Source organism: Gossypium hirsutum, chromosome A02 (assembly GCF_007990345.1).
Source record: "Gossypium hirsutum isolate 1008001.06 chromosome A02, Gossypium_hirsutum_v2.1, whole genome shotgun sequence".
Classification (NCBI taxonomy): domain Eukaryota; kingdom Viridiplantae; phylum Streptophyta; class Magnoliopsida; order Malvales; family Malvaceae; genus Gossypium; species Gossypium hirsutum.
In genome coordinates this window covers 105,011,548-105,024,281 of record NC_053425.1, presented here as the reverse complement: position 1 = coordinate 105,024,281, position 12,734 = coordinate 105,011,548, and positions in this window count along the sequence as shown.

Sequence of the window (12,734 nt, the reverse complement as noted above, 5' to 3'; positions counted from 1 at the left end):
AAATCAACTCATACTGCGAGAGGTGAGTTGAGCCTCAGGGCACGCCGAGGTATTTTCAATTTCTGTTTTCCAATTTCTGCTTTTCAAAAAAATCAACTCATACTGCGAGAGGTGAGTTGAGCCTCAGGACACGCTGAGGTATTTTCAATTTCCGTTTTTCAATTTATGCTTTTAAAAAACCAACCCATATTGTGAGAAGTGAGTTGAGCATTGGCTCACGTGCTGAGCTATTTTCAATTTCTGTTTTTAATGTCTGTATTTAAAGAGTCAATTCATATTGCGAGAAATGAGTTGAGCTCAAGATCACATGCCGAGTAAAGAATAAAGATTGAGGTTGATTGAAGACACCAGATTTGGCCTCCCTGAAGTTGCAGTGGAGCAGGTCAAAGTTGCAAGTCTTGTCTCCCTGAAGTTGCAGTGGAGCTGATCGAGGATATCAGATCTTGCCTTTCTAAGTTACAGAAGAGAAGACCACAAGTCTTATCCCATTGAAGCGGTAGAAGAGCGAATTGAAGTTGTAAATTTTATCTTCCTAAAGTTATAGTAAAGCAGATCAAAGCCACAAATCTTATATCCTTAAAGTTACATTGGAGTAGATTGAAGCTACAAGGCATATATCAGAAGATGCAATGGATTGAACCAAGGCTACAAGATACAGTGGACTGGAAGGAGACTATCTGAACAAGAAGAGTACCAATGAAATCAAGACTCCGCAAGACGGGGCAAAATTGACCTTTTTTTGTGTCTTTGCTCTATTCCCGTTACACGACAATGAGCAAAGAGGGGCGGTTGTTATAGGCCAATTTTGGCCCAAATACAACAAACCCATTTTACATTAATAATCACTACCCAAAAACCCCAAAACCCAATCACAGAAGCCCAAAACCCTAATACCCAGAGCCTAATTAAACCCAATCCCTAAACCCATAAGCCCGTTTATAACATTTTAAACCCATTAAAATTCCCAAACCCACCTAAACTAACCCATTTACCACCGAAGCCCTAGCCTCATTCTCAGCCTCCCCACTTGCCCCGACTGCCAACCGCCGTGCCTAGGCTAGCATGCCCATCCCTCTGTTTGCTGCCACCATCTAACCCCGTCCCATCGCCCGTATCACCTGTAAAATGAAAGGAAACACGCAAAGCAGAAAAAGAGCAGCAGACAGCACAAAACAATAGAAAAAATGTTTCATTCGGCTATAAAGCCAACAAAAAACGAATGTAACGGGGGGATCCTGAAAAAATACGAAAATAATTGCAAATATATGTACAAGCAGTGATCTAAATGAGAAAATATACAAGAACAACATCAAAAACAGATACCCAAAAAAGCGAGAATCAAAATCCAAAAATCGAAGGTGCCCTTTTGTCTTTTTGAATCGGTTTCATCTATTATTTTGTTTTTTTCTTCTTCTTCTTCTTCTTTTGTTCTTTTTTTCTACTCATACGTATACATGTATATATATTATATATAATAGTAATAAAAAGAAGATCTAAAAAAAATAAAAAAAAATCTTACCTTGGGCAATTTCCGGCCACGGTATACGGTGGCTGACGGCGACGGAGCTACGACGACGCGCGGTGGCCCTCCTAGTTGGTCTCTGGGTTTCCCCAGAGAGAAAAATCCCCTTCCCCTTTGTTTTTTTTTTTTAAACTTGGATAAAAATGAAAAATTTAAAGGATTTTTACTTTTAAAGGCCCCCAAAACGACGCCGTTTTGGAGCTGGCCTTCAATGCCCAAAATGACGTCGTTTTGAGCCTCCGACCCGATCACTCGACCCGCTCCAAGGAGGATCCGCGTGTTTCCTACGGAAGGGCTAATTGCACCTTTAGCCCTTCCGCTTTTTTATGAATTGCAATCAAGTTTTATTTTAATTATGATTCGGCCCCGTTGTTTTGCTCCGAGTTCATTCTGGTCCCCCACGCTGCGCAGCGTTTTAATAGCCGGGAAAATTATGCTTTTGGCCCCTCCAGGTTACGCGCGTGTTGAAATTTCGTCCTTTTCTTTTGTTTTTATTTCAAATTCGCCCCAACACTTTGTTAGCAGTCCAATTTTAGTCCTTTCTTACTCATTTTTGTTTCATTATTAAAAATTGTTATTATTATTATTATTAAATATTGTCATTATTATTCTAATATTATTAATGTTATCAATATATTTATCATTTTTAGTGTATGTTTGCATTATATATGCATACGTATATATATATGGTACTATACTTAGTTACTTTAATGTCATATTATTATTGGTATTATAATATTATATTCATTATTAATGTTAGTATATATTTTAGTATATATGTATGTATATAGATACTTTTCATACGGTATCATAGTTACTGTTATTGTTATATTTATCATTTTCACTATTATTATTTTATTATTATACATGTATATATATATATATATATTTTTAGTACTTATCATAATATTTTCTTATTATATTATTATGTATATTATTTTTACTCATTTCTTTACTTTTTTATTCATTATTTTAAATACTCTTATATTATGTATATTATTCTTTTAAATATTATATTTTCTATATATCATGTATATATTTTATATATTACGTACATATCTTTTTAATATTATATCTTTATACACGTCATGTATATATTTCAAATACCATATTATGTTTTTATATCTATTATGTATATACTTTTTTTAATATGATATATGTATATATTTTTAATATATTTGCGTATATGTTAATGTAGTATTATTAATAGTCTTTTTTTATTTCTAGTATGTACACATTATGTAAATATTATATTATGTAGGTATATATATATATTTTTATATATATTATATACATTTTTCTAAGAAAGGAAGTATTATATTGTTCATATGTTATTATGTATATATTTTGATATCATTAGTTATATATTTCTTTATACCATCTTATGTACATATTCCTAACACCGCTGTTATTTATATATATATGTATTTATGTATCATGTGTATAGTTTTTATATATATACTATTATCATTCTAATATAGGTACATATTGTATATATTTTATTATGTACTTTTTTTTATGTTCTCATGTATATATATTTCTTAAACTATTCCATCTACGTATTTTGATCACCTTATGTATATACATTCTTCAAATTATATTATATATCTATCCTTTTAATACCATTATGTATATAGTTTTTTTATATTTGTTACTATTAAGTACACGTATGTGTAGCATCATTAATATTTTTTAATATCATGTTTGCATAACTATATTAATCATTATTATATGTGTATACATATACATACATTGTTTCCATTTCATATTTAATTCTCATATTACGTTTAATACCGCATACATCTTTATCGTTTTGATATTATTGTCATGTTTATTATTTGCTTCAATGTGTTTCTAATTCTTTTATTTATTTTTATGTCAATTAACTCTACATTACTTCGAAAATCTTATTCTTGTTTTCTAATTAATTTCAATACGTGAGGCAACGTATCGGTTTAATACTAAGTCGCCGATTTCATCGCTATGTTGGGTGAACATCAATCGACTCGTGTTAAAACGGAACGCCCTTCTCAAAAGAAAACGAAACTTGAAATTTCTCGTGTTTTGATCGGATCACGATTAAATGTTACTTTGAACTTGCAATTTTGAAAATTAAGACAACGCTTGTTTAATAAGATACCAATTTTGGGCGTTATGAGGGTGCTAATACCTTCCTCGTGCGTAACCGACTCCCGAACCCAAATTTTTCTCTGAATTTTGACGTAGACCTAAACTCAGCCTTTTTGTTATCCAAAAATAAATTTTTTCTTTGAAAAAGAAGATTCATTAGGTGTCCGATCACACCAAGAAAAAGATCGGTGGCGACTCCCTTTTTAATAAAACCAAAAGTCAGTTTTCAAATGTTTAATAAGTCGCCACAATTAGCGACCAAAGCTAAAATTTTTACGTCGCTACAGCTGGCGACTCCGCTGGGGACCCTTTTTGAGAGTCATATCTGGAATTAAACTCGCGTTGTCAAAATTTTCAAAGTTCCTTGTTCAAATTGACATTTAGTCGTGATCCTCAAATTTTTGTTTTTGAAAAATCATGCACTTGCATCTGTTGTAAATATTTTGCTAACCCATTTTATCCTTTTGTTTTTAAGCTCTAGGTTATTACGACTCTAGTTTAATTTTAAATAAAACGAAAGGTTTGTGAGTTTCTCCCCACACACCGCGCACGTGCATTCTTGCATAACATGAGCTCTATACCCGGGCTCCGTCCGTTTAAGTGAAAGTAAGCGCTATGCCTTCGTGAGTTAACTCGTCCCTCCGCACAGGCTAGTGAATACTTTCGGGTTACATATGACTTATGCTTTCGTGAGTTAACTTGTCCCTTCGCATAGGCATAAGTAAATGTAATCCCTCGAATTGAACTCGTGAGCCTGTGATGGGCTACGACCGAGGCTTCGTATTAATCTTAGTAGATGACAGTACGGACAATTCGAGTACCTGAATAGAGCCAAAACCATATATAGTGAACCGTATGAGCCACCTAACTAGAGCCATGCCAAACCCCTGTCCGTTAATAGTCACCAAAATAAGTACATGGGAGAAACGCCTCTTACCTTTTATTTCTTTGACATTTACACTTTCTATTTTGGTTTTCCGTAATTCATATTTGTTGTACTAACCGAGATATTTGTCTGTGTTTTTATTTTGCATCATGCATTATAGACATCATATTAGGAATGTGTTGACTAGAGATTGGTTGCCAAAAAACGGGTTTCTAATAGAAGAGTCAATTATACAAACAACCGAGAAGAATGCCATGGTTCGGGACTAGTCTCTAAAAACCCAGAAAGGAAAATGAGATAGTTTAGTGGAGGGATGTATTGCCAATCTGCCCGAGCATATAACCGTGAATGTTCGCCAGAATAACCTTGAAGATTTGGTACGGGTTTGGAACCAGTGGGACTCGGACACTAGGGGTATCTTCACTGAAAGATATGGGGACATAGCCAACTTGATTGCTGTAAACATAGACGAACGATTGATCCAAGCCATGGTCAGATTTTGGGATCCGGCTTACCAATGTTTTACCTTTAATCAAGAAGATATGACTCCGACTATAGAGGAGTACGTTGCTTTGCTTCGTGTTGAAAATGCGCAATTCCATAAAGTATATGTGAAGGAACCTAAGATTGACAGACATGACTGATGCGTGGGCCGAAAAATAGATAAAGAAGAAGAATGAAACCATTTGTATTCTATGGTTTTCCCTACGAGATTTGGTTCTGAACCATCCCGACACGTTGAAAAGGGTAAATCTATTCGCTTTGGCTATTTACGGTTTGATCATCTTCTCGAAAGTCCTTGGACACATAGAAGTTGCGGTGTTGGATTTCTTCGAAAGATTAAAACAAGGAATCAACCCTGTCCCGACTATCTTGGCCGAGACCTTTAGATCCCTAAGTAGTTGTCGGAGGAAAGGGGAAGGACGATTTATCGGATGCGCGCAGTTACTCAATGTCTGGATTTTGAGCCATTTCTAGAAAGTAGAGCGCACACCATACCACATGTTTTCAAAAACTTTCGCCCTGTGAAGCTTATCTTGAAAAAAAATGGCCAAAGGAGGTCACAAAATAGCATTGGGTTTCAGTTTTTCAGAATCTTCGTGCTGAAGATGTAACCTAGAGAGCACCGTGGATACGTCTTTCGGTTCTGTTATACAAGGTGGGAAACCAAGATTGGGTGCCACTGCTCGAATTATGGGGAGGAGTTGGATATGCCCCGCTATTAGTCCAAAGATAATTTTCTTCGCGACAATTCATACCCGCTACTGGAGGATTAGCACAGTTTGAGTTCGTTTTTACGGGTGAAGGGTATATGAAGAGGGTCCGAGACACTGAAAGTCTTGGAAGAAAATTCATCTGATGGAATTGGCTCTATATGCTGATACCCTCACCCAAGATTACGACATATGGAGGAAGCAACGAGTGAATAGTCAGTAAATCTCGTCAACAAACTACACCGTCCAGAATCCTTTCTCGGAAGAAGTGCCATCTGAGTAAAATGGCAAGACAAGAATTTGAACGAGAAAAGGCCAAGATATCTCAGGACCTTAGTGCTCTTCAAGAGGAAAACTACCAATTGAAGATCGATGTTCAGATTGAAAAATCCAGAACCGAGAAAGTACAAAAAGAAGCTGAAGTTGTAACAAATGACTTAAGGGATCTCCATCTGGAAAATAAGAAGTTAAGAGGCACAATAAAGGACAGTGGGCTGGGCAAGTCGTCGGCAGAATGGAAAGAAGAAATTAGCAACATCAAAGGAGGGATGGAATTCTGAAAAGGGAAGACGAAGAAAGAGGAGGAAAAGGCTGCGAGGGCTATGATAGAACTAAGGAAGAAGAACGCCGAATATGAAGCTGTGTCTGCCGAGGTAATGACTAGTTGATCTAAACGTCAAGAACTAAAAGAGAAGATACGAGATTTAGAAGATATGCTACAAGATCGTCAACAACAGCTAGGTACTCTCTTGAAGGCTTTGGAAGAAAAGAATAGTCAATATGATAGAGATATTCGTGCTTACGAAGAGGGCCTCCAAGAAAAAGAAATGCAACTTAGCTGTTTGATAAATGAAATTCGTGGGGTAGCCATGCACGTGGTACAACTATCGGAAAAAGCTGAAATTCTCATTTGCCAATTCCCTCTAATTCCCTCCAAGTAAAGAAATATGGCGATATAGCTAGGAAGTTTGTGTAATAGCTGAATCGAAAATGGAAAAATATTTTGTAATGAACTCTTTTGATGAATGAAATGCCTAAATAGGGGTTATCTTGAAATCAACACCAACTTCTTGCATTTCTTTTATGACTAACATTCATTTGACATTTATGCATTCATTCATTCATTCATTCATTGCATATCCCATAATCATTCGCTGAGGTTAAAACATACAATTTGCAGTTGTAATACCACAAGACTGGAACCACGTCATTCGTATAGAACGCGCCGACAAGCTAGAGTAATGGAGGCCGAATTCAATGAAAGGATTGAAATGATAGAAAGAATTCAAAGGCAATTACAAGAGCAGTTGGCTAAGTCACAGCAAGAGACAAGAGACTTAATGGTGAGGTCTCGAGAAGAATCACTCGAACAAAGGGACCAAATGGCCAAGATGATAGAAATGATGTCAGCTCTAGTAAAAGAAAAAGGACCTATGAACCCTGACATTGTGGAACCACAGTCAAGGGTTAATCACGATCAGGATCCGCCCCATCCACCAGGATTTACTCCACCGCACGCCCACGCAACACAAAGAGGGTATGCTCAATGGGAACCTACAGGCCTGGAGCAACGACCTACATCAGCTGCTAATCTGGGGCAAGGAACGTTCGTATCAAACCCAGGGGCTAGTCCTGCTGATCCACTCGTTCTAGATTTGGACGATCCAACAAAGATAGCCAGGTTGAAATTGGATAATCACGATGCGAATGAGAAATATAGGAGCCTAGAGAAAAGACTCAAAGCGATAGAAGGCACTGAAGTCTTCTACGCACTAGGTGCTAAAGAACTCAGTTTGGTACCCGATCTAATTCTTCCTCCGAAGTTCAAGGTGCTTGATTTTGAAAAGTACGATGGGACAAGATGCCCAAAAGCGCATCTCATCATGTTCTGCCGGAAGATGACTGGCTACGTGAAAGAAGATAAGCTACTCGTACATTGTTTTCAGGATAGTCTAGTAGGGTCGGCTCTTCGGTGGTACAACCAACTTAGTAGAAAAAAGATTCGATCCTAGAAGGACTTGGCATCAACATTCTGTGAGTAGTACAAGTATGTATCAGATATGGTGTCTGATTGAATGACTCTACAGATGATGGAAAAGAAACCAGCAGAAACATTTAGACAGTATGCGCAAAGGTGGAGAGATATCTCGGCCCAAGTAGAGCCTCCACTGACTAAGACTGAGATAACGGTCCTTTTCATCAACACGTTGAAAGCGCCATTCTATGACATGTTGGTAGGAAATGCCACGAAAGACTTTACGGATATTGTGATATCCAGGGAACTTATTGAAAATGCCATAAAAAGTGGAAGGATGGAAGGTTTTGACAGTTCCAGAAGGGTAGCGCTCATGAAGAAAAAGGAACCAGAAGCCCATATGGTGGGAATGGGAAGCCGTTATACCCCTAATCCATATCCAAACCCACCCCGACCTCGGAATTATCCACCTCCGAATTTCTATTATCCCCCTCAAACCCCTTATTACCAAGCACCACCTCCTTCCTACCCCGTATATGCCATGAACAACCAAAGACCCATCACCACATTCCCACAAAACACTGTACCCGCTCAAAGCTAACCCAGAAACGAACCAAGACCCGCAAGGTCCAATCCGGAGAGACCGCAATTTACTCCTATCTCTGTGTCATATGGGGAATTATACCCAAAACTTTTTGAGAAACAACTAATATCTCCCTATTACATGGCACCCCTTAAACCTCCATACTCGAAGTGGTACGATCCAAAAATTAGTTGTGCATACCATGCTGGAAACCAGGGGCATTCCATGGAGAATTGCCTAGCCTTTAAGAGAAGAGTTCAAGGACTCATTGATGCGGCCATCCTACGATTCGATAGTGCCAGTAATGCAACTGGGAACCCGTTCCCTAACCATACCGAAAGGAATGTAAGCGCAGTGGGAAAAGAGGATGAATGGCAAGTCGGAAGGTATGTTTCAGAAATAAGGACGCCTCTGCAGAAAATCTGGGAGGTACTGATTAAGAAAGGATTGCTCTGTCACCCCGATAGAATTTTCGGAGAAGAAGGTTAAAGTTTTTGCGATTTCCATGGAATTCTAGGACACAACATTCAAGCATGCGAGGAATTTAAAAGGTTGCTTCAAGACCGGATGGATTATAAGGAGATTAAGCTTCTTAACAAAAGGAAAAAGGCCAACGAAGGAGAAGTATGCGCCTCTGACAGCCAATCATCAGTTCTCCCTTATAGCGCTGATCGACCGTTAGTAATTTATTATGACGCGAAGAAGGAGCCGGTGAAACCGAAAGTAATAATCGAAGTACCATGTCCTTTCCCTTACAAGGACAACAAGGCGATACCGTGGAAATATGACGTCAACATCATCACACCTGAAGTTGAAAAGTCCGAAGCCACAATCGGAGATGTTGGGGAGGTAGGCCATTTTACCCGCAGTGGGTGATGCTATTCTAAAGAAGTCGAGCCGGCAAAGAAGAATAGTGATTTGAAATTAAAAGGAAAGGCAGTGATGTATGAGGCCGAAGTGGAACAGGAAACTCTACTCGTGCAAGAAACTAAAAAACCTGTGAATGAGGAGGAAGCACAGGAGTTCTTAAAATTTATTAAGCACAGTGAGTACAACGTGGTGGAACAATTGAGTAAACAGCCAGCACGAATCTCAGTATTATCTCTATTGTTAAATTCATAGCCACATCAGAACGCCTTGTTAAAGGTGTTGAATCAAGCTTACGTGGCAAACAATATATCCGTTGAGAAGCTTGACAGATGGGTGAATAACCTAAACACGGATAATTTCATTTCTTTTAATGATGATGAAATACCACCTAATGGTAAAGGCTCTGTGAAAGCATTGCATATCATAACCCGCTGTAAGGGTTGTATAATATCGAACGTACTCATCGACAATGGATCGGCACTCAATGTCATGCCTTTGGCCACACTTTCCAAGATCCCTATGGATTTGTCCTATCTAAGGCCTTGCCATTCCACCGTAAGGGCATTCGACGGGACAAGGCGTGAAGTCATGGGAAAAATCGAGATCCCTCTAGAAGTGGGTCCCTATATATATGATGTCGAGTTCCAAGTCATGGACATTACACCCTCATATAACTGCATTTTGGGAAGACCTTGGATCCATTCCACTGGAGCGGTCCCATCATCCCTCCATCAAAAGGTGAAATTTATTATGGATGACTGTTTGGTCACTGTCGAGGGAGAAGAAGACATTGTAGCATCTATTTCTACCAACACACCATACATTGAAGTGAGTAAAGACGCAGTGGAATGTTCCTTCAGATCCTTTGAATTTGTCAATGCCACTTTTGTCGCTGGGGGAAACAGAATTCCGGTGCCAAAACTGTCAAGAAATACCAGAATGGGTGTCAAATTGACTCTAGGAAGGGGAGCTCGAGTGAGAAAAGGTTTAGGGAGATATCTGCAAGGAGTAGTTAGGGCTCTAAAGCCAGTACACCACAAGGCTCGATACGGTTTGGGGTTCCAGTCGGACATACGTCAAAGAAGAAAATAATAGAAGAAAGATCAGGAAAGAAGGATTGCAAGACCTTTGGGCCGAGAAATAGAATGGGAGCCCATAACGTACCCTCCTTTATCAAAAACATTTACATCTGCAGGAATGATATACCCCGAGCAAGACAATCTACGAAGCACACTGTTAATTATTGAAAGGGGTCTTCAGAATGTCAGTATAAATGTCATTGACAAAGGAAGTGATGCAATTAAGGATGTTTCAACGATACACCCTTGTCTTCCTGGATTTGTTTTGAACAATTGGACTGCTGTGGAGCTCCTTGTAGTTTCTAAATCTTCTCCAGAGTAATGCTCAATATTAACACTATTCTTTTTGTGTGTCCCTAAGTAATAGAGGGATTCTTTTGTAAGAGCTTATGAGTCGCTCTTCATCATTTAAATGAACATTAATGAAGATGCATTTTGTCACGGTCTTTCGCATTATCACTAATTTCATAATCATTTTCTCATTTCATAGTCTATCCCTACATTTGCCTCATACCATGCCATAACATTTGTTTGTTGGTTCCAATATTTGGATGCCCCTCTATAGTTTCCTTTTCCATTCAACTTTCAGGTGCTCAGATATCAACAGCATGAACAAACCCGTTACAAGTCCTAAAATCGATTTTGAGAAGGCTGTTTGTTTAGGAGAATTCGAAGCTGAAGAAAATGCTGAAGACTATGTCTCGTTTCCTGATTTGCTAAGAATGGTGGAACAAGAGGATAAATAGATTTTGCCTCATCAAGAATCTGTTGAAACAATAAATTTGGAAGCTGAAGAAAGGAAGCAAGAAGTGAAGATTGGGACCTCTATTTCAGGGAGCACTAGGCACAATTTGATTGCTTTACTCCGCGAGTACAAAGATGTATTCGCATGGTCATATCATGACATGCCAGGATTGGATGAAGATGTAGTGGTCCATAAGCTCCCATTAAAGCCAGAATGCAAACCCATTCAACAAAAGCTAAGACGGATGAGACCTGAGATGTTTTTGAAAATAAAAGAAGAAGTCAAAAAGCAATTTGATACTAGCTTCTTACAAGCCTCCAAATATCCAGAATGGGTGGCTAACATAGTCCCGGTACCAAAGAAAGATGGTAAAGTACGAATGTGCATGGATTATCGTGACCTGAATCGAGCGAGTCCTAAAGATAATTTTCCTTTGCCACACATCGATACATTGGTGGATAACACAGCCAAGCATTCATTGTTTTCGTTCATGGATGGATTCTCGGGGTATAATCAGATCAAGATGGCCCCTGAAGATATGGAGAAAACTACTTTCATAACAATGTGAGGAACATTCTGCTACAAGGTGATGTCGTTCGGATCAAAGAATGCTGGGGCAACATATCAGAGGGATATGGTAACGTTATTCCATAACATGATGCATAAAGAAATAGAGGTCTACGTCGATGATATGATTGCTAAATCCCGAAGGGAAGAAGAACATGTAGTGAACCTGAAGAAGTTGGTCGACAGACTGAGAAAGTTCCAGCTAAAGCTCAATCCGGCCAAATGTACGTTTGGGGTTACCTTAAGAAAAATTGCTAGGCTTCATCGTCAGCGGAAGAGGCATTGAAGTTGATCCAGATAAGATAAAAGCCATTCAAGAACTACCACCTCCGTGCACGCAAAAAGAGGTCAGAGGATTTTTAGGGAGGTTGAACTACATCGCTCGGTTCATTGCTCAACTTACCAACCAGTGTGATCCAATCTTTCGGCTTCTTCGAAAACATAATCCAGGAGAATGGAATGAGGAATGCCAGATGGCCTTTGATAGGATAAAACAATATTTGTCTAGCCCTCCGGTGCTAGTACCGCCAATCCCGGGAAGACCATTGATATTGTATTTGACTGTGTTCGAAAATTCAATGGGTTGCGTGCTGGGGCAACACGACGAATCAGGAAAGAAAGAAAAGGCGATCTACTACCTCAGCAAAAAGTTCACTGAATGTGAGGCGAGGTATTCGTCCATTGAAAAATATTGTTACGCTCTGGCTTGGGTAGTTCGGAGGCTCAGGCAATATATGTTGTATCATACGACATGGTTAATTTCAAAGCTGGACCCAATAAAGTACATGATGGAATCACCTGCACTTTTAAGAAGAATGGCACGATGGCAAATCCTACTGTCAGAGTACGATATTGTCTATGCGAGCCAAAAGTCGATAAAAAGAAGCGCAATAGCTGATTTCTTAGCAACTCGAACAACGGAGGAATACGAGCCATTGAGATTTGATTTCCCGAATGAAGACTTGATTTGCATTACGGAAAAAGAATGTGAGTCATCCAAAGAGAAGTCATGGAAAATGAGCTTTGATGGTGCATCAAATGCATTGGGGCATGGGATTGGAGCAGTTTTAGTATCACCAGGAGGAAACCATTATCCGTTCACTGCCAGGCTGAATTTCTTCTGTACCAACAACATAGCGGAATATGAGACCTGTATCATGAGG